We start from the raw sequence: 23,465 nt of genomic DNA, 5'->3' as shown, positions 1-23,465 counted from the left end.
GTAATGATAAATAACAGTCATTTTATTGTGGAATTCCCAGAAAAGACACATTCTACACAATATATAAAAAGAGAAATAATAGACGGGGAAGTTGCTCGCCGGGGTCTCGACGCGCTCGCTCCCCACAGAGCCGCCCATTGTTAAACTCCAATATTCCTCTGCTGGGGTGGAGGTCACAAATTGTGTTAGAAGGACCTGCTGCTATGAATACTACATAAGGCTGATGCAGAGTGGCAGCGTCATCCCTGTCTCTGGCACTAGGAGGAGGGCCCAGGCAAGACAGCGCCAGTCTTGCCCATGGGCATCTCTCTCTCGCTCTCTTTTTTCTCCCTCTCTCTCCGTTCACTATCTCTATTCTCTCCCCCTCTCTTGTTCACTCGCTCCCTTTCTGTCTCTCAGCATGGTTCTCGCACTGTTTTTCCCAGCACATCAGGGTGGCAGGGGAGCCTGTCTCTGCTGCTTTTGCTCTCTGCCGCCTCAAAGTCTCCAGGCCTCAGCTATCACTAAGACAAGATGGCTGACCCTCTAAGGACAGATAAAGTCCTCTGTGGCGCGGCGTGAATGACATTACGCGCAGGGTACAAGGCTCAATTGGTCGGCGGAGCAATGAAAGGAGATGGCATCGGCCGCGTTAATGCAATTTATGAAGAGCAATCTCCCCGTTTTAGTGTAAAATAGAGGAAAACACAGCCTGTGTAAACGCATTTTGTTCTTATTACCTCGGAGCCTATGATGGATAATGGCGGCGGCCGAGCATCACCTAGAATTAAAGATCCTAACCTTACATTTTGTTCCACTTGATCTTCTAGTATCACCCGCATTGTAATATCTTGAAGCAGTGATCCAGTGGTCCACTGTGCGATCCAGCTGTGCTATCTGTAGTGGGAAGTTCCCAGCACTGTTGGTGCGAGGGACTGGTGGCAGCTAGCGTGTGTGTTTGCCTTCAGGATACCTCCGCAGCTCTGCAGTTCTTGAATACTGAGTGGAGAGTGGCCCAGAAATGAGCAGTCAAATCCAATTAAATTACTCAAATTAAATTGTACAATGGTTATGGAATACCTGATCGAATTACTCACATTCAGGGGATTTCGACAGCAACCAATTAGTTCAAAGTATAAAGTTCACACGCTCAAATTAACACCAAGAGAGGACAGGGCCTTTATTTGAGGGAAATGATACATCATAATTACATCACGTTGGAAAAAAATCACAAATTATACCGCATGCATTTAATAAGAAAATGGAAACGGTTAATAGGTCTTGATAAGACAAATCTAGCCCTGTCAACGGTGCAACGTGGTTAGGTTGGCTAAATTAAAGAGGAGAAGTTATTATTGTTTCAAAGGAGCTTAAGGGCCGGTTGTCGCTCGGGCAAAACACGGGCTGGCAGGACGTGCTCTGCCGCTGTCAAAAACAACCGTAAAAACTGACTTAAAAGGGAGAAAAGGTGAGGAAAAAACTGCCGTCTGTAGTTAACTCTCCTCCTCTGGTAATTGAGATATGTTGAAGAGGCTGGTCCGACAGTTAACACGATTTAATTTTGAAGTAGGTCTTTCTCGTTAGATTGGCCAAAATAGACACTTTGTCAATCCCTCAGTAATGATGGAATTCTTTAGAAACTCCTGGCTTAATTGTACGAGGGACTTCCTGACCTTTTTTACATTTTAAATTTAGCTTCTCAAGGTGCCTTTCCAAGGTGAAACACGTGAGTAATGAGATACAAAATCAGCCCGTTAATTGACTTTCAGCAAATTTAGATCGGCAAGACCAACGTATACATTCCCCTCCTTTAAAAGTGAACCATTTTAGCTAATAAAGTTATTAATCTTGCCCATACAGTAATTATCTCTGTAATTATGCTGTAATTGCACATACATCAAGGCCACCTCATATAGCGGGCAGCCTTGAGCTCGCTCCTTATGATTTTCTTCGCGTCATGTAAAGGCATTACTCACGGAGAGTGAATGGATGGAATTGGCGTTCTCATTGAAATTAGCATCGTGAATTCAATTTCCTATATATTTTTTAAGTGGCACAGGTGAGAGGCAGAATTTTGAGGACATTTTTTTCCACTATGTCGTTTTGGAGAGAAAAAAAAGAGAACGATTTTTTTTTTTTTTTGCCTAAACAAACTCTCTTTTACTCTGTTTAGATGTGGCAGACCCTGCCACCTTTCTAGCTTCAAACAGCATTCTTGGGACCTTCTATTCCTCTGAGAACAGCTTGTTTATTCAGTTATGGATAGAGTAAATATTTCCAAATGAGTGCTATAACCTCATTGATATTGTAAATAATTTTTTTTATTTACAATATCAATGATTCATGGCAGCTGTATCAGTTGTATTAGGATAGACTGAACTACACAAACACACCCAGGACTGACCTTTCCAAAGACTTAAATCACTTGATTACGAGAATACACAAGCAAATGATGTCTCCCTTGCATCCCTGCTTGCACGGACGGCGTCGAGCCGCAGAAGTACCATAAACGGCGTAACATGATAATGCTGCTTTAATTACCCCTTGGTCAGCCCACTTACAAACCTATTGCCGCAGCAGTCAATATCCCCAAAGATCCATTCATGCCTCGGCTGATGGTTAACTTGGGAGCCTTTGCTGAGTGCTTTAGCCTAATTGATATCCTTATTTAGCAATGAGCCAGTGGGAGTCGGAGGGGAGTTAAATGGAGCAGTTTACCAGGCAGCGAGCACGCTTAACCACATCCCTGACACCACCAGCACCACCACGGCTCGCTGCAGCCCCGGACGATGATTTATGCCGGCTAATTTACTGTTTCAAATTGATTAACGCCACTTTTGTTTTGTTTTCACTAATGACTGCTTTCATTTGTTCTTTTTTTTTTTTTTTCCTTTCTTCTTTTTTTTCGTTCCCAATAATTCACAAACCGGAGCAAGTTGAGCCACGGATATTGTTTTACAGCAAATTACACCAATTTATGACAGCTGACTGCTCCCAGGCCACTAACTAACACCGGGGCCAGGTCACAGGAGAGACTGAGACTTTAGCAGCCTCCTGAGGGCACGTAGACCTACCTACCTACTACACACACACACACACACACACACAGTCACACATGCAACAGATTACACTACCGAACGTTATCAAGAGCACCTCTCTCTGTATAGTCCCTCGTCTATTCCCCCACATGATGCAACATTTGAGGCACTGTTGCAAACATGGCCGCAAGAGTTCGCTCTGTCCGGCGTCGGCAGAGCACAACAACAGGTACAACCTAACGCTAGAGAACAATGCATATCCAACAGGTCAAACAAAGCCATCGGGAGCAATGGGAAAATCAGATTCTTCTTTTAAACTGGGTTTGTAGGTCTCTCCCTCCTGCCTGTCTCCCCAGATATGTCTCCCTTAACAGCTCAAAGTAATTAGCAACGACCACATGCCAAAGGTAGGGTAGCTACCGTACACAGAGTAGGCAGACCTTATCTTTAATTTGAGACAATGAGATGCTCTGTGGGGGCCTGTGGAGAGCTGGGAGCTATAAAGGTAGGCAGGCAGGCTCCCCCTCCCAAGGTCGCCTCCGTGAGACGAGCTAGTCTGGGGACAAAGGATACCCGCTGTATGCGAGCGCACATTATGACGGTTTAATTATCAAATTTGGGAGCGAGCAGTTTTTTTTTCGCACCGAAAGACAAAAGTTCGCGCAGAAAAATAAGCATTTTGGAATCTTACGACATTTGTTGCCAAAGTGCATCTGTAAACACCACCCTCCCTCTCTCTCGCTGTTGCAAACTTTTGTTTTTGAGTGATACCTCCCAAAGTCCTCCAGGGCTTCCCATTAGTCACAATGTTGAGCACAGAGCTCGGCCACAAAATGGCCTCCAATCTTGGAAGAGCGCCGTCAGCCCATTCTTTATACTGTCAGGATGAGGAAGAGCATAAAAACTCGGTCAATACAGTCATATGAAATGCTTGGTATCGAAGCACGCCGCGCCCCGGTGACTGATTAAGCGTCCGGGTCCAGTTGCGGCGCCCTCTCGCATCACGCAAGGGGGGGGGGGGGGGGGAAGGGAGGGAAACACAGATATCATTCAAACTACTGTGCTTATGTTTCTGAGGCACATCCTAAAGATTGTTTTTAAGCCTTACATTTTTTTGGTATGATACTTGATAGTTGACTGAAACATTATTATTTCGCTCCAGCTTGATTACAGTAATCGGTGCAGTCAATTCTGGATGCTATCTTCATAATAACATCCAGTGAGAAGGTTTGGGGCGATTCCATGCGCTCTTGCCATGTTTAAAACATACCAATTACTTCCAACTTTACTTCCTTTGTCTGAAAAATGTCTGCCGATGGAGGTTGCAGCACTTTTCTTTTTTTCTTTTTTTTTTTTTTTTTTATCCCCGGCCGTGAAGTCAATACGGACTCAGACAAAGACGGTGAGATGAGAAAAGGGAATGACAGAGATTAAAAATGAAAGAGAGTGCCACTTTTTGTCCAGATAGTGGTTCTAGCCTGCAGCACCTGACTGGTTCTTTTTTTTCTAACTCGAGATACTCTTGCAGCATTTGATCAAACTGAAACTTAAACATACTTTACGCCTCAGACGGATCACCATAAGTTAAAAGGTCTTCCAAATGAGTGTCTGAACTTGGGTAAAAAGTTGGCGACAGCAACTTTCAGTTCCATCTTCAGAAAAAAAAAACAAAAAAAAAAACACTCTTAGCACGATGAAAACAGACATTTCTGCTGGGTCCAAACATGACAGGAATTTTGCTGTCTTAATGAGCCTGAGTCAAATTCAATATCCAGCTCAGAAAGTTTGAAACCACAGCTTTAATATATTTCAACACTCCGATCTGATGCCACGATCTGATAACTGGGAACTCGCTATCACCTCTGCTATCCCTCCGCACCATATTTGGACGGCGTTAAACTTCTCAGACGATCGCGTACAAACACTCCCTGTCGGGCTGCAGCTCCGATTTGACATTAACACAGAAACATTCCAGACGTGAGTGAACCACCAACTTGACACGAATGTTTTTTGCACATGCAGGAGGAGAAAGAGGAATGGGAAAGCGAGCGAGAGAGGGAGGGAGGAGGAGGAGGAGGGGGAGGAGGGGGGGAGAGAGCGGTGCGGTTTTGGACAGACCGTGTTAAGATCAGTGCTCGGGGCTAGGCAGGTTGCTATGCGCTGAAATGCTAATAAGCTTCCTGGCTCTCGGTGCAGGTCGGCTAGCCTGTGCCGACTCGTCTTGACACTTCACACACATGCTGTCTTCCACCCTTTTTAATCATTTTTGATAGGCCTCCCTGGGATGCCATCCATTTAATTTGAAAGGGTTGAGCCACCCAAACATTTTCACCATCTTTAAATAGAGGTCTGCCTCGACATGCCTGCCGCATTGTGACCCGACAAGGTGAAAAGCAGCCGAGTAAACTGCTGTTTGGGTTTAGGGGGATAATATCAGGCCAACACTGGTAGGGGAGATGGGTGAGTGATGCCGAGGTGGGTAAATAGAAGAGACAGGGGAATTTTAACAATACACAGGCAGTCAACACAGGTGTGGATGTTTCTCCCCTGCTGATAGAAAGAAATACAGCTCTTTGTTTGGATGCACACGTCGTTTTTTGTTTTGTACAGGAAGGGTTTAGAATCTGGAAATCTTAAGGAAGAGGCTAAAATAAAATTAGAGCTAGAGATAAAATATTAAAATGTGAAGCAAAATGATTCAGATCAAAACCGCAATCCAAGAGGAGTAAGCACAATATGGGTCAAATGAAATAAAGTCAGCATAATGTAAGAGTTAAGCTTCTTACAAATTCATTTGTGTGTTTTTTTGAGAAAGTGTTGGAGACTTCCCTGACAGAGTTAAACAACCACAGACTTACTCTATATATCTTATAATTCTCTCTGAGAAATCTCAGAGCCCGCAGCCAACGCGGTATGGTCAGAAATGAAGCCCGGCCATGTTGTATGATTCATAGGGAAGAAATCACATATTTTATTGGAGTCTGAGAGATTTATTTACTGGCGTCGTGGTGGACGAGTAAGGGACACAATCGCCAGGGACCTCGCCATCCAATTTGCCAGTGTGCTCTTCTATAAACATCAGTCAGAAGGAACGGGACAAAATTCTGAGGAAAAATAATCATAAACAAACCATTACATCGCATTTTGGAAATTGTCAGGAGACGCTCCTGACGGTGACTATCCGCTCAGAGGGCAGAAAAAGCCCAAAAGGCAAGTGGGGATGTCTGCTTGCTATATGATATTACCGTGACTCTCAAGATAAAGATATCATACATTATTGGTTTAGACTGGCAATGAAAGAGAGAGGGAGAGACCAGCACAAACAGATAGTGGGGGCGAGAGACAGACACATATAGACAGAGAGCGGGGAATGTTCAAATATATTGCCTCTTAGCAAAGGCGCAGATAGCTCTGAGCCTCCTCTATGCGAAACAGCTGGAGCTCTCCATGAAAAACCACAGTGAACTCCACAACAAGCCCGCTTGTTAGCTGCTAACAGCGGCTGATCCAGTTTTATACCCTCTGTGCTCGACTTGCACCCCGCGCAACATGTACAGTAAACCATCATTTACTCCGGTCTAATTTGGTTGTGAGCATATTCATGCAGGGAGGCACGTTTTTAAGACACAGTAAAGAGAGCTGCCCGCGCGCGCTTTCATCAGGAAAAGAAACACACGGTCGCCATCATGGCCGCAAACCAGCATGTAACCAAGAGCTGGAAAGGAGGAATTGACATAATTATTAATTAGTCGATATTACTGAATGGAAAAAGTCTGTCTTTGGTTTCCTCCCTTGAGTCTAATCGAACGCAGCCAACGTGAAGCTAAGCTAAACAACACCAGGCAGTTAATCTCCACTAGCGTACAGTTCAGATGCTGATAATGTCCACGGGTCTTAAGTGAGCGAGCGGGCCCCATGTTTTTTAGATTTACTTGTTTGCTGTTGTTTGCCGTCTTTAAGTGGTCTTTTATTAAAGCCAGCCATCTTCCATAGAGCCCCGATGCGTTTCACTATTCCGATGCTAATGACGGCCTAAGAACGCATTATTCTGCATTAGTTTCATTTCCCTTTGAGCCTCAAATGGCGACAAACTGTCTTGTAACCATTAGAGCTCTAAGTTGCGTCAGGCACGCCACCCGCAACCTTTCTGACAGTGGAGATATTACGACTTACTTCTCAGGCGCAAACATACGAAGCGAACACATCGACTCTATGGGTTACATTTTTTTTAGTATTATTTAAAATATTTGCAGACAAAGGAAATGTTGAAGTCTGCTTGCACTACCTGACATTGGTGCCTTAACATGTGTGTGTGTGTGTGTGTTTGTGTTATCATGCTCATGTGTCTCACAGTTAAGTGCATGTAGGCATGTGAGCATTAGTACAAAGTCTGTGTATTCGAATGCATTTGTAAAAAACGTTAAAACATCTGTGCGTGCATTAGTCTCTCCATATACTTGTGTCTATGGTGTCTGCGTGTGCGTGTGTGTGTATGCGTGTGTGTGTAGTCTGAGGGCTCCCCACTGACCTGCTGTTTGGCTACAGACAGCCAGAGTGGAACTGGCCATATTACTGTTCTTACCCTGCCATCTGCTGGCTCACATCATTCTAGGCCCTGCATCCATCCCTCCGTCATAACTACACCCCTCTCTCTCTCTCTCTCTCTCTCACACACACACACACACACACACACACACACTCACACACATCTCTCCCTCGCCGTTTCCTCCTGTTTTCTCTCTCCCTCTCCGTTTCTCTCCCTCTTCATTACCAACTTTGTCTTTGTCTCTTCATTTCCCCCTCATTTTATTTTCTCTCCATGCAGGACCATCATCTGCCCTCCATGTCCCTTCACATCACCCCTCCCTCCCTCCCTCCTCAGAGAAGAGAGAGGGAGAGCAGAGGTAGAGGAAACTAAAGGGGAGCGGCGGACGATTGTTATCGAAAAATAAGCATGGTGTTTGAAAGGGATTTTAATTGAGGCATTCGTTATATTTGAAAAGGTGAAGTCCTGAGGGGATGGAGGGAGAGGAGTGGCGACCCTATTCATATCCTCAGACATTCATGAAGAATGGCATCTTTTGACTTTCCCTTTTAAAACCGTGCAACCTTAAATGGCCTAAATATAGAGGAGGGGAGGCAGACACGGTAATTCCCTGCACCTTGGGGGGCGCCACCGGAGTACGGGACAGTGGGATACAGGCGCGGACTCCAATTAACAATGAGGGAGGGTCCAGCCACCCAAAATAAAAATGTCCTCTCCGCGACGGCCCTGAAGGGAATGTCAATCCATCTCTTCCCTTTCTACAGAACTCTTTTCTCTATCTGCCTCTTTTTTTTTTCTTTGTTTCTTTTTTACTCATCTTCCTCATTTGTGCCTGTGTGCAGTAATTATGTCATTAATAACGTGAAGGCCCGGTGACTGTCCTGCTAATACCAGCTGTCTGGTCTGTATTTCCACAGCTTAACCAAGCAGGAAGCGGACCGGGTTCTTATTTGTTGTTGTTTGCTGAGGTCGCCTCTTTATGAGCCCTCCTTCCAGTGAAGCAGACGACCCCTCGTGTTTTCCTCTACTATATTTTGACTGTCTGACCACTGAGTTAAACTCGGATTGTTAGGTTTATTGTAAACTTGTTGTACGCAGACAACAGCCGGAGGCTACATACAGTAGGTGCGTAGGTATTTGCCTCGGCGCTGTCTCTCCAATTTCACCCCGCTTGCAGATGCACGTCCTTTTCTGAGGGAGATGTTGTCCACATGTGCGCGTCCGTATTGACAACAGTGATCACCCTTTAGCATCACGCTTCTCCCTCCTGTCATTTGATGTCTTATGAAATTTCACTGTGACTAAGTGATGAAGTCTTCCCGTATTATTAGTAAAAAGTTCCATCCTCACGCTTTGGGAAAAACCCCCGGGCGCTGCTCGGCGTATGCATCCTTGATGATTTATGCAATGGAACTGTAACCAAGGCGGCATCCTTGATGATGAAGTTATGAAACTTTGTTGGAAGTACCATCCCCACACAGCCTATTTATCATCAGCCCTCATTTTTCATTGTCAGGATATCTACAGTATCATAAATATCAGATCATCGGTGAAAACTCATCAGATAAGACAGTGAAGCGCTGTAAAAGTTAGTGGCAGCCACTTGTTGCTAAAATAGGCTTTCTTTTGTCCGCTCTTGATGCGCACATGGAGATATCATTCCAGCGAGAAAGCGAAAGCGATGCCAGCTACATGCAAGAGCTTGACTGCTCTATGATAATTGTTGTTGGTTTTCTGCTCACTCACTCCTGATTGGGTGAAGGTTCAATTAATGTGTGTGTGTGTGTGTGTGTGTGTGCGCGCGCACTGCTGTCAGTAATCTCCCGCCATGATTGTTTAGCTGCAAAAATGCTACTTGACATTCCACGTTGGATGGGATAAGGCATGTTCAGCCTCATGACTGAGGTTAAGTGGTGCGGTGTCAAACAGAGGGTGAATGAAATAATGACAGCCAGATTATAAGACTAAGAGGATTCTGGAACAAAAAAAAAAATGTGCATCCACGAAAAAAAAAAAAAAAAGCAGCGCACACCGCTACCCGCGCACCACCAGACGGACCCCATGCGTACGAGCACGTGAACAAACACAGAAATGTTTGTTCTGATCTCACAAAATCCTCGATAACAATGCCGATAATAATCACAGCTCAGTCGTAATCACTCATAAAAAGCGGCATCAGTTAGTCATTGAGCTCCTCGCCAAACAAAATCCGATCCTTTGTTGCATTTACTTTGGACTTTTACTGTGAGTCATAAAAAAAAAAAAATCTCCAGTCAGAATCGGAGGCGCGCCGGCCAAATCTGACATCCACTGGTAATGAGCAGGGGGGTTGTTTGTCTTGAGCCTAGCGGGATGTGGTTTAAAAGTGCGTGTCTAAACAAGGTGCAGATTACTGGTTAAGATTTAAATTAATGTGATTAGAGTTTTATTCGACCACGATGCAGTTATGCGATGAGGAAAAACATTCTGTACAGTCCTGATCGACAGCCAAAAAAGGCTCGCAAGAAACAACAGTGCTTGAGAGCGCACAAGACACACTTCATGCATTCCTCAGTGCACGCGTGTATGCCTATTTATTATAAGCATAGATGCTGAAACCCTCAATATAACTCATACGTAGCTACACAAACACTTTTTAACGATAAATCGCACTAAAACTACGTGATTTAATGTGTGTTACAGCTTCTAACACCATTTTATACCTGTGTAACAAAAACAAGCTGCTCCGCTGGATCGCAGAGCCACACTCATTTGCAATAAAGGCACATTTCTAATATCAGCGAGCACGTTCTGAGCAAGTGACCAAGTTGAGGTGTGATCTGTTATTTAGACAGGTTGGATGCACTTCCCCACAGCCTGAAATTTCCCCCGGGCTCTCTTCCATTTCTCACTGTCATGGATTTGAATCTTTTTACCACTGAACTCTTACAATTACTGAACATTCATCACCTGCCTACCTTCTTAGCTACCTAGATACTGTATGGAGACCAGAGATATGGGGCAGACTGGTGCAGTCGGGAATACCAAGTAACACCGCTGCGAACACTGTAATGAATTCTTATATCCTGGGATGGAAGGGAATGGTTTTTTTTTTCTTTCTTGTTTTGGTGTCGGTTTGTGCATGTTCTTCCAGTGTGTGGAGGTTTGATCTCATATGTTCATTAATATATTTATTTTTCTATTATTTAAAAAGAAGATTTTATATCATACACTCAAAATGAGTCAGATAATTGGGTGACAGTTTGCGTCGACACTACTGGGTTAAAAGGTGCAATATGTAAAAATTGGCCACCTATTATCTGTATATTCAAAACAAATAAGGGCAGCATATCACCAGATTAACCGCTAACTGCTGCTGACTGTAGCTGCCCTTGGATAGTTAGCGGAGTTAGCTGTGTAGCAAGCAGTTTGGACACTCGTGGACCAGAGAGTGTTTGTGTTTACACCACTAGAACGAGAGTTTTGGACTAGGACGACACAGCGCTAGCTGGTTAGCTTCCTTACTTCAGTAGATGTCTGTGCAAGATGTCAGTACCTATGCATCATGAAGTTGAATTACTATTATTCACATTCTGTTGATAATTTTAGTTAACTTTTTTATTCTAACGCAAATTCTTACATAGTCACTTTAACTTGTAGCATCAGTAGGCTATTGTAGCTCAGTGTTAGTGTTGGATTTTAGCTGACGTTATTATTAGAAAACTGTCACAAATGTATTGATGGTTGTACAAAACACATTTGACATTCAAAACTGCAAAGAATACACAATATATTAAAGCTGCTGTTAGTGATTTTTTTTGTTAGAATACATTTGAAACAGCTCTTTAGTCCAACAGTGATCACTGTTATAGAGCTTTTGGTCAGTAACCCATTTCTCTCCTCCCCCAGCATTACAGCGTCGTCAACAATAAGGAAGAATTATTGACATAGTAAAAATGATTAACAGTTCACAGCCACACTATATTTTACCCAGTGACAGTAATATAAAACATAACGCTCCCACGAGGTCAAAACTAAAAGGTGTCTTTAATGTACTTCTAAGGTGAATCAAGGAGATCACAGAATTGAATGTACTTCTAAACTTCACATAACTTCATTGACTGGCAGAGCCGCGCGTTGTGAACTAACAAATACCTGATGTAGCCCACAAGATGGCTATACTCACAGGACAAATACTACATGCGGTTCTTCCTTGGGTGCCATATTGTAAATAATGCAACATGATTTATTGCTGGCACCGTGGTGGATGAGGAGGCAGAAAAATGCAATGTAGTGCTCTAAATCATAGTGTTTTAATTGCATTAAGCAATCCCCGTCCCTCCTCTCTGCGACAACACATATAGAGCTGTTTAACGCTTTGTTATAATAAAACAACAATTCACTTAAAGCAGCTTTTGTGTTTCAATTTTAAAAAGGTTGGCTAAAGTCTAGAGGGCATTTCAAACTCAAGACTGCCCATGCTTAACTGGTTAAATCCAAACAAATTCAAGCCATGTTGACCTTAGTTGGCTGAATTAAGACCCAGTGATTATACTATGTGTGTATGTGTTCTTCATGTATAGTCAGTAAAAGATTATAAATGTGTTTCAATGCACTGATACATTTCATTTCTCTGGAAAACATGAGGATCCTTAAAACATATAAACCTGTAAACTAACCTGAAATGACATTTGGTATCATGCACACCCCGCCGCAACTACAGTGACTTCCAACCAATGCCACTGTGTATATCTCAGCAGCCTTTCCCTCATGAATAAAAGGCCTTCTCTGTGAGGTGAGAGGATTTGCCCCCCCATGGCACTCCCAGTCGCGCCCTCCAGTCCCTTGTGTTACTCGCGCTCACTTGTAGGAGTCCCTTAACGCCAGCCCAGAAAGCATAAATATATTATAATCTCATCACCTGTCCATTTATACAGGTGTCACCCTGGCTCGCAACTTGATTTCCAGAAGGGCAGCAGTTTTTCCTGTGGCAGCGATTGAAGTCGCAGCATTATTATCAGGCAAAATGTATTCATGATAGCAGAGGTCCGAGCGCCCTGAGGGCTTTGTAATATAATACCAGACCTCTTTATCAAATTTAACAGTTTATTGGAAACAGCTTGTACACATGATTTAGGCGCAGGACGGTACGGCAAGGCTCCGGGTGTCCTCCTAACACACCTCCCATACACACCTCCGCACCATACACACATTCGGAAAACTCACAAACACATGCAGTACACCGGCTCACAACGACACTCAAACACGCATGCATTTAATCACACATGTCCCTCCTCCTCCTCCTCCTCCTCCTCCTCTTCCTCCTCCTCTGCAGCGCCTCAGCCCGGCTGCTCTCCCCATCATATCTAATGCAAACCTCTCATTGGATGAGGCAGCGGTTTTTCTGCGGAGGTCTTTTGTGCGCTTTTGTTGTTTTGTTTTCTCTGAAGAGCAGCGCGATAACAAAAGCGTGACGTGACAAATGGACTTTGTGCCCCGCAGCCAGATTTAAGTGATAGGTTACTGAATGGGAGCTCCCGTCCTATCTCATTTATAGATGTATACACATAGACACAAATGGGTACACGTGTGGGTGAACACACCAGCACTTGTGTGCAAGCAGGCCTGTGTGCAGGCTTAGAAAAATCACCTCACTTGTATTTACTATTTAGCTTTTTTTTCCTAATGTTACTTCAGCATGCATTTCAAAACCTGTCAGTCTACCTCTGACAAATTATGTCCGTTGTCATACCATTGATACAATTGTATTATTCTATATACATATATATGTGGAACCAATACTATTCTGGATTTGATATATTTCTTCCTTCTTTATTGTGGCATTAAAGCTGCTGTATTGTCCTGGAATCTGCTTCATCAACACTTTGTCTTTGTTTATTTTCATATATTCGACTCCAGAAGCACAAAAGCAAAGAAGATCCCTAGTTTAAATATCCTCTGTTTAGCTTTAAAAAGAGCAACAAACTAACTTAATACGACACATCAACTCCAACTCCAGCGTCACAACATCCTCATAAGAGCAAGTCTTCCCCTCCTCTTTAAGGGTCTCCTATGGGGACGGTAAATAGAAACCATCAGTTGGCCGGCTAATGATTTAAAGGGACGGTCAGAGGTCGTAAGCAGCCTATTAATGATCCCTTTTTAACAAAAAGCACGCGCAGGATCCGTCCAGTCGGAGGGAGTCGAGGAGTCACCCGGGGCCCTCGAGAAGAAGATCTGTCTGGTTAAGGTTAGACTGAGGAAGAGCAGAGGCTGAGCGATCTGCTCTGATGTCTGTGTGTGTGCATGTGTGCGGTGTGTAGGTACAAACAAGGAACAGGTCAGCGGAGTGTCTATCAAAGTGTGTGAGTGCGCGTGTGAACTTATACAGAAACTGTGACGTTTGACGTGGCTTTAACTTGTTCATTCTACTCGTACCAGCATATTTTCCACATTATTTACAGTTTGTCGTAACAACTTAAAGGAGCAGCATGTTGTGCTGTAAACACATTAAAAAATGCTGGTTTGTATCCGTCACCACATTCTAATGTGAGTGAAAATAATTACAGCGCCACGTGTTGTTGCTTTAAAGCTAAAAAGAAACCCGAGACATAATCTGAAAAAGAGATATATTTGAGGTGTGACTAGAACGTTTACTTCATCCGACACTTTCAAATTTGGACGCACTCTTCTAAAATAAAAAAAGGGAAGGGGAAAAAAAAAAAACATCAGTTGAGTTTAAAAAAGGAAAAAAAAAAAAACTGGAGCTCCAGATTTACCAGACTCTATCGCCCCTGGATAAAACAGTTAACATTCTACCCTGCTCGTATTTGTTGGCAAAAATTGCCACATTCACAAGACTGGCTTAAAATGTTGCCGGCGTGCCACGGCTTAAAGGTTTTTGCAGCGTGTTTAGCAACTGCACAGCTTTAAGTATAAACATTCATTAATCCTTTCAGCCATTTCTGCCCTCGACAGGAGCTCGCTGTATGACGGAGGTTATCTGCGCAACATGGAATCAGCTTCAAGCATGACTGACCCAAGACCTCTGTCTGTCAAATATAATCTTTGTCTGCCGTTAGTCTCTGTTCTTTTTGGTTTTTTTAGCGTGTCTTCTTCAACCATTTTTGCACCTATTCTCTTCTAATCTATTGTATTCTATTCCTGTTGCCTCCGACCAAGGCTCCCATCAGTCCTGTGGAAGTTAATTATGGGAGCCAAGCTGTTGAGGGGTTGAGGAGAAGCTTTTTTGCCTAAATACTGGATATACACCAAGTCTGGCAACGCCACCGAGCATTGTCTGCCGTGATAAAATATGGACGGAAGTGCTGCTAGGCAAATCGTTTATCAGCCAGGTTTAGCATGCACATGTTAAAATGAAAGACTGTGCTATCTGCATAGGCTGTGTGAGCTTAGTTTAGTGTAGCCAACACCGTTTGTTGTGTATAAATGGCGTGCTGGCTGTCACCCCTGTGGGACGTGATCAATCACACATTGCCTGCTTTGCTCTCGAACAGCTATGGGCAAATCTATTCCAAATATTCAAACTAACATTTCAGTCCCACCTTAACTGCATGCTTTGTTGCTTTGTACTTTCTGTGCCTTTGTTTTGGCGCCTGTGTGAGAATTTTTAAAAACCCGATTTTCCTCTTGTTGCATATTCGACCAAAAAAAAAAAAAAAAAAAAATCAACTTTACTTATCTCTAAACTCTTCTGGCACACTCTGCAAAACCTCACCCATTTAGTCGCACTAATGGTCTATTATGATAATTAAATCTAACATATTTCTTCAACCCCGGACAAGCCATTATATGGAGCATGAGCTGGCATGTTTGCTCTGTCACAAAGCGGCCTCTAAAATAACTCTGCATGCTCAGTTTAGTCTCCCGTTCCCAATTTGCCTTAATGAGCCGGTTCAAGCTGTCAGCCGCGCAGAGAAAAGGAGCTGTGATGACTGTCAATCTGTGGCGAGTAGAAGGGGGAAGACGGGAGGGGGGAAGAGGGGAGGAACGGAGAAAGGTTTTAAGGAGGTGGGGAAAGGTCAGGCACAGATTACACTGGCAGTCACCGGAGCTCCGGGCTGTAAAAGGAGAGAAAGGATGAGAACGAGAAGGAGGAATCCCACCGTTGACGGCCGGGTTAGCACAAGAAAATCTACCTACAAGCGCCCAGGACAGTGTGTCTTTTTAATTAGGTGGGAAAAAAAAGGTACGAATTGATACTAATATTAAACATTTACAGACCTAAAAAAAAAATACAGAGAAGACAAAGCAAGCGAGGTGCAGTCAATCTACATATCACTTTAAATTCACCTTAACATATCTTAATGACTTGATCATTGACCGAAACAATGTCATTCTCATAAAGGGCTGAATTCCCAGTGTTTTTGTCAATTTGGAGGGGGGGGACCTTTTAGTACATGGCTATTAACAAGTAATCACAAGAGGTGTAATAATGAAGAATGCCCTTCATTTTTGCAGAGGGCAAGGTAGACACCGGTGTCCAGCCCTCGTCTTCAGAGGAAAATATGGAGGGAACTTAGGTGTTTGATGATGCGTTTAATCCACACAGGAATACATTAATATGATAGTCAGTGGAGCGGCAAAGCCCTCAAGTAAGGTTCTCTCATTAGTATGTTTCTCTATTTCTTTTTTTAATTATTCAACAAAAAAAGAAAAAAGAAGGAACGAGGAGCTGCGTGACAGATGTATTGGCTGTGTCAAGAAGGAATGATTTGAATTTGAATTGTGCATAAAATCGCGCAATTATGAGGGGGCTCATTTGTGTGTGTGAACAAAATATTTGCCTCTAATGAGTATTGACTGTGAAGCAGGCAGGAGTCAACTGATGGGGGGATGTTTTAATGCAATATTTATTCTCTTTTAAAGGATCCGGTCATATTTTCTTATTGTGTTTGAATGTCATGAATAGGAAAGTGTCCGATAGAAGGAACAACGTTATTCTGAGTACAAACAGCGGCCCAATAACGCAACACATGAGGCGGACCAGACAGTCAAGAGTCGCCACCACACCCTTCGTCTTCCAGGACTTCAAAAGCATACCATTCAGAGTGTGCAACGCCACCGTACGAGCCCGCCGCTTGTGCAAGTCGTCCTGGAATCATCTCGGCGGGGGCTGTTATCTCACCTTGCCATTGTCACAACTGGTTGGCGGGGCTTTCATCACGCTTTTAAGCCGAACACCTGATCTGCATCTGCACACACTGGAGCTATTGTCTTCTCAGACAGATAGCACAGGAGCCAACTTCGCTCAGACAATTATCGATGACACCCGCTGCACTTAATCATCCGCGAGAGAAAATATGAAAATATCAACATTGCAGCAACAAAATGTTTTTTTTTCCTTCTTCTTTAGCGTACCTGCAGCGCATTTGAGAGTTTATCTGGCCAGTTTCATAAATCACAGCGTTTTTCTCGACACGTAAGTTATGAAAACAGTATGCGCTTTCGGGAAGCGGAGCCAGGATTGTGGTTCATTTACTCAAAACATGTTGTATCTTGAAACATCCACAAATATTGAGGTTTGTAGGAGCAGCAGGATGCATGTCATGTATTATTCACAACACTTGACCCCTTCAATTAGAGGGAAACCTCTAAATATGTATTTCTTTTTAGTAGTTTTAACTTAGTTTGAGGTCTAGGGCCAGCTAATTATATTTGCGGGCGTCGTTTCTTTTAAATCAGGCTCTCTAACTGATTCTCATTATTGTTTCCTCTTAATTTTCCCTGACACAGTTAACCACTCTGGGCTCCACTGCTTTGACTCGAGGTTAACACCAACCTCCTGCAAAAGGTTAGGCAGGTAATTCATTGCTTGATTAGGCTCACTCTGCAATTAATCATGCTTAAATGCATACCCTCACAGAGTGATCATTTAGGAATGATGATTAATGGACGCGTCAAATATCTCTCACATCGCACGTCTTATTGGGCAGCTGCGGTAATGTGGGTCGCGGTAACCCCGTCTGTGATCGCCGCTCGCACGCCCAGGAAAAAAAAAAAACAGGAGAGGAGCTCTCGTGAGTCAGTTCGGCCTCTTATTTTTCTTGTGATTTTCTTTTTTTTTTTTGTGTTCTTCTGTCTTCGCTCCTCTTTGAAAAGCCAGCTGCAGCTCAGCGGAAGCGCTTCCCCGGGAAACCTACACACACGAAAATGCAGGTGCAAGGTCGTGAGGACGAGCGGCGCACCTTGTGGGCATACGGGACGACGAGCGAGATAGTTGTGTGTCAGTGATTGTTGAGTCAATTAATTATTGAACTTGGCAAGAGATCAATCGTTCCAGTAAGGTGATCCCATTTCCAACTGGCAGCATATTGAGACAGTAACCTATGACAATATTAATCACTAGCACAACAGCAGGCTAATTCCCACATGTAATTAGTCTACATTTTAATTCATCGAAAACTAGCACTTTTCTAAACTCACTTAATTATGTACTTACACTTAATTATAGTCCCCCCCCCATTCCCGGTTTGTTTTCAGTGCCACAGATGGAAAAACATATTTATTTTGGGGAAGAGGAGATAAAATAAAAACTCCACCTGGGAAAGGAGCGGCAGGTCTCTGCTGAGTTGTGCTGCGTCTGGTAGGAATTTACTGGATTAGCTCAGTCACAAAATGTGAGATGAACCACATTGTCAATCACCCCCGGGGCAGAGCGAGAGAGGAAGAGCTGTCAATCAAAGCGGGTCTTCAATCGTCCCATTCACATCGCCTCCTGGAATCAGTCTCTCCCGCTGACTGCTCTTTGACATTTAACGCGCTGGGGCCACGAGGATGGAGAGGGAAAAAACATCCTCAGATCCTCCCTCGCGTTCTTTCTTTCTTCCTTTCTTTCTCTCCCTCTTCCCTGTCTGTCCTCAATCTTTGCGCTTCAGCCGAGACGGATCTGTGTGTTTAAAGTAATGACACTGTTCATTTAGCGCAAGACAACGCAATAGCTGTGAGAAATAACTGTAAGGCAGGCAAAAAAGTTGCGCTAACTCTTAAAGTGCAGCGACAACGGGCAGCCTGCGATAAAAAAACAGAATGGATCGGGCCAGAGGAGCACTGCACAGTTATGTATTGTTTTCATTCTGATAAATCGGGTGAAATCTTCTGTTGCGAGGTTGAAAGAATATGACTTCCCCCCCCCCCCCCCCCAAACAGCATCTCTTTTGGGCTTCTACTTTTCTCGAGATGCATTATGAAATTCACTCGGAGCTCATCAATAAGACACAACAGATTCGCTAAAGCTCGAACAATAAATGCCTCCGATTTACCAATCCGGCCGACAAAAAAAAAAGAGGACATCTGAAAAACTGCTAATCTGCTGAACAGATAACGCCCTCCTCCTCCGAAAGATGCTGCGGGATGAAAAATCCAACTGTTCGTTGTCGTTTTTATGTGTTTTCCTCTCCTCCTGTTTGTATTCCGGGGCAGCCGCCTGGCTCCGAGTGAGGTATACAGAGTCATTGCTCTTTTGGCTCCAGCCGTGACACCTTGTGCCCTCGAGTGCGGACTCCTTAGCCGCGATCTGATCAGCATCTTTATAGTTTATCAGCCTTGGGGTTCAATTTTGGCTTGGATGCTTTTACAAATGAACGCAATCACTGGTGAGCCTTCGCATCCTGATTGCATTGAGAGAAGCCGGGTGGAGGAAAGTTTAGTGGATTACCGTGCCACTTGAGGATGGAGCACAAACACACCGAGGCAGCCACAGAGGGGGCCGCATGTACAACCCCCCCCTCCTCCTCTCCTCCTCCCCCCGCCTCGGCTATTGGCACCCGCTGCTTGTACTCTGTCTTATTTGACTAAAATAATATAATTGTCTCCCGTCTTATTGCTTGTAAAGCCATCTTCTGTCTGCAGGCGATGTGTGTGATCAATGCACTATCTAACAGAATCAATTCTTCCAGGAATACCTTGTGTTTGTGAAATGATTCCAGGCAGCTGCAGCCGAGGACGGGGCTGGGAGTGGGATCCTGTGGTACCGGGATTAGTTTAGCGACTTGGACCCTCCAGTTCACAGTGAATAGAGTGGCACATTGCCCATTTCTCATGTTGTTCACCGTGTGTGTGTGCAAAATAGGCTTCCCGGGGAATTCGCATTCATATTGCCAGTTATGTGCATCATCCCTCGAACATCTCCTAAGCAGTTTATTCCACTTGTAACCGCTGCAGTGCCGGTCCCCATTGAGATGTTTTCTACCAGCGCAGGAAAATGGTAATAAATGTCATGTCATCTGTTTGGTGATGGAAAACAGATTTCCTAAATTTGACTAGCGAACAGGAATGTGTTCTCATCACTTGCAGTTTTTTTATGTTTTCGTCACTGCAAGTATTAATTTCATCCGTCAACAGTAAAATAAAAGGGCACATATTTTAGAAACTAAAATTCAAAAACAACGCCGAATACAACCAGAACCAAGTTACGGCTGGGAACCACATACATATTATGTCAATATCATGATATGAGACTATATTACATTTATTTATTGAGGTATGGCATAAGTGTTGACTAAGTATATTTATTCAAGTACTGTACTTAAGTACAATTCTGAGGTGCATTCACTTTTCTTAAGTATTGCCATTTTCTGCCACTCGTAGTTCTACTCGGCTACATTCCGGAGTCACCTATTGTACTTTTTACTCCACTTCATTCATTTGGTAACTTTAGTTACAAGTTACTTTGCAGACTTCATGTTGCATCAGAGTCAGAGTGGCACATTCTTTGATCAATGTCATTTATTGACAATTGGATATAAAATACACTGATTCTGACAATCAGAAACATTTTAATTATTGGTCCAGATAATATCAAGTATATCTTATCCAGGACACATACATGTTAACATGTATAATTTAGTTTTACTTGTACTTTTGCTATTCAAGCACATTTAATATCAGATACCGTAAGACTTTTGACTTTAACTTTTAACATAGTAGTATTTTAACACAATATCTTTACTTACACACACTCAAGCAGGAATTTTGAGTGTACTGCCTTGACCCACTGAGTCATTATAACCACATTACTGATGATTATTTAGCAACATTCTTACAGTGTTAATATTTTGGAAAATAAAAATGGCAATCTTTTGCAACATTGTTAAAATATCGATAGAGGAATTTGAGCAAGGATATTGTGATCCGGCGTCGCGATATAGTCTCAGAATACCGCAAGGTTAAAATCGCTTAGGCCCAATATAATCTAATAATTGCATCTTTATGTGCTGGAAGCAAAATAATTCATGCAATCAATACAATTTCAATTAATAAAATAATATCTCAGCACTGCAACTACAAACTCCCCCCATCCAAAACGTTGTGATGCAGTGAATCACATCCCACTAGAATGAATGAATTAATGTCCCACTGCCAATCCTGACTGCCTGATCCCAGTGTGCACCCCTCCTCTAATTCTACGACTAAACAATGATATCAAAAGTGAATTATGGGAGACCTCTGGGGTTGATTGAGGAGAGTAATATGCCAAAAAACTATTAGAGTGGGAAACAATGGGAATAGACCCCTCTGGAGAAGTGTAAAAAAAAAAAAAAAAAAAGGTTGAGAGAGGAGAGAATTGAGGATCAAGCCAAAGGGAACCATTTTGGCAGGTCAGGTTTGTAATTGATTGTCAATGGAAATCTCTGTGACAGTGGGGAGTTTGTCTTATCACGTCTCGTGTATTTGCTGATCATTTCTGACGAAGAAATAAGAAATGATCCCGAAAAAAAAAGAGCGTGATTGACGTTGTGAGCCAGTTGCTGTAATATGGTGTAAACTACTGGCTGGGAGAGCCTTTAGCTAAATCGGTATCTGGCTTAATAAGCGTGGAGAATTTCCTAGGAAGTACCATAGCATATTGAGTTACTTCTACAAGCTGGAGAAAAGAAAAAAAAAAGAAAAGAACATTTTATTCAAATTCAGGTACGTCTCAGCAATTGTCATTCAGTTGTTTAGTCCGGTGGTTTAATTCGATTTAGGGGGAAAACAGCAATGCCAAATTGTGTCTTTCGATAACATCGCTGCAATGATTGAGTTATGTGTTATTGCATTTGTGACTCAAGTTTGGTCTGTTGCAATGCAGTTTCAGGCTTTACCTGAGAACGGCTCAGGCAACGAGAGAAGTCAGGGCCAAAATCCTTTCATTTCCTTCGTAAACCACATGTCATGTTCTATATTAGTTGGATAAAGGACGTATGTGCCTTCATGTCTGTGCACCTTAGATCTGGCCGGAGATTTCACCTCCCCCCCTCCTTTTTCTGCTTTTTTTCTCCCCCTTCCTCCACTCTGTTTACTTTCCTGCAGTCTCATCTTCTCATGTCTCGTTTTGTCTCTCTCTATCGCTTCTCTCCCTCTCTTCTGTCCTCCTCCGTCGGTGCTCTGCACCACCGGCCCTCAGTCCATTCTTTGGGTAGCACAGGAAGTGAAACTGTAACACAGAGTTCACTTGTAATTGGCCACGGTCACGCTAACCAAACAGGAAGGAATCTGCAACTGATTAGAATTCTTCCTCCTGCAATAATAGTACCTCCCCCCCACCACCTCCCCCCCTTCACCCCCCGCCCCCACAAAATTAATTACATTCGGGGGTCTATTCCCACTATTGGTTTTCCTGTTTTGAAGCTGCATTATAGAAAAGGGAAGAAAAAAATCCCAGGACAACACAGCCGAGCTACTTTTTCAATTACACAGAGACAGGCTAAGTCATAAAGGGCTGAGGAAGCACAGGCAGACATCCATTTATCCATCTCTGCATCCGGGCAGGGAGCTACCGGCTGGTCAGATCAGTCAGCAGAGTCACAGACTGCTGAATAATCTCTCAGTTGCTCACACACACACACACACATCAGTACACACAGAAATGGACAGACTTACCGGTCTATGTAAAATAGATAAATGAAGAAGAAGAAATCAACTTTCACTCACAAATATTCCCCTGACTTTTAACACTAATTGCTGATTTTTTTTGTTTTTTTTATTTTATTTTCAGAAAAAAGGGTAATTTCACAAAGTTTTTCCACCAGATGCTTCAAATGTAAGGTACACAATATTTGATATAATACTATTATGATTTGGGTTTATTTAAAAAAAAAAAAAAAAAAAATCCTAAAACTTTACATCATGTAAGAAAACTACATGAACAATACAGTTGAAGTTTCACATTCTGTGTTAAGTCTTAAAAAGGTAAATGTCTGATCAAAACATTCCACCATTACCTGTGTGTTTGCAGTCATTTATTGCCTGAATACGATATGTATTTATATATAAGTGTAAACAATAAAGGAGACCAGTAATTTTGGTTATAATAGGCCATTGCAATTTTTTTTTCTGTACACCAAATTCCAAAGACAAGTCAGTTTGAAACTATATATGCGCAGATACATTACAAATCGTATGTTAAAGCATGACTGCACGGCACCAGCTGGCGTCAACACCGCAGGAGCCAGGAGTCGACCGTTTTACACACAAATGTTCAAAAACAATCATCCCGTGTGAACACTGCCCACCTGAAATTGTTTTGATGTCGCATTCTGACCAAGTGCATCGCTTGATGCGACATATTCATTTCACAGGAAGGGTTAAGCACACAGGAACAGTGACGCCGAGGCGCACATGAAATGTTTGAAATACTGCAGTGTTAAGCACCTTTCAAAATAAAATGAAAACTAAAAATCGGAGAGATGCATTTTCATCTCATCTTCACAGAGAGACACAGAGAGCCAGGGCTGCTTCAAAAATAAATGAATGCCTAACAATGTTTTTGATGTCCTATATTTAAATTTGTACGGTTACTTACATTACTCCTACTTCCCTGGTCTTGGAACTAATCCGATTGATATGGAAATGGGGTGCTCTGTTTCATGACAGAGTTGGGGAGAGAGACAGAGAGAGAATTCCCAGGTTTGCTCCTACTC

The 23,465-nt window shown here is 43.0% G+C and overlaps 1 long non-coding RNA gene across 3 annotated transcripts in view; it reads right to left on the bottom strand.

Moving 5' to 3' along the window:
* Positions 1 to 23,465, bottom strand: part of LOC115570386 (uncharacterized) — a 177,202-nt gene that overhangs the window by 138,966 nt on the left and 14,771 nt on the right. Inside the window, exon 3 of one of the 3 annotated variants that reach the window (XR_003981762.1) lies at positions 20,384 to 21,979. The exons of the other annotated variants lie outside the window; for them this stretch is intronic. This is a non-coding gene — a long non-coding RNA (uncharacterized LOC115570386). Of the gene's footprint in view, positions 1 to 20,383; positions 21,980 to 23,465 lie in introns of those variants that run through there. 3 annotated transcript variants of the gene reach the window in all.

The sequence above is a fragment of the Sparus aurata genome, chromosome 19, assembly GCF_900880675.1.
Source record: "Sparus aurata chromosome 19, fSpaAur1.1, whole genome shotgun sequence".
NCBI classification, from domain to species: Eukaryota; Metazoa; Chordata; class Actinopteri; order Spariformes; family Sparidae; genus Sparus; species Sparus aurata.
This window is presented reverse-complemented; position numbering and strand designations above follow the sequence as displayed.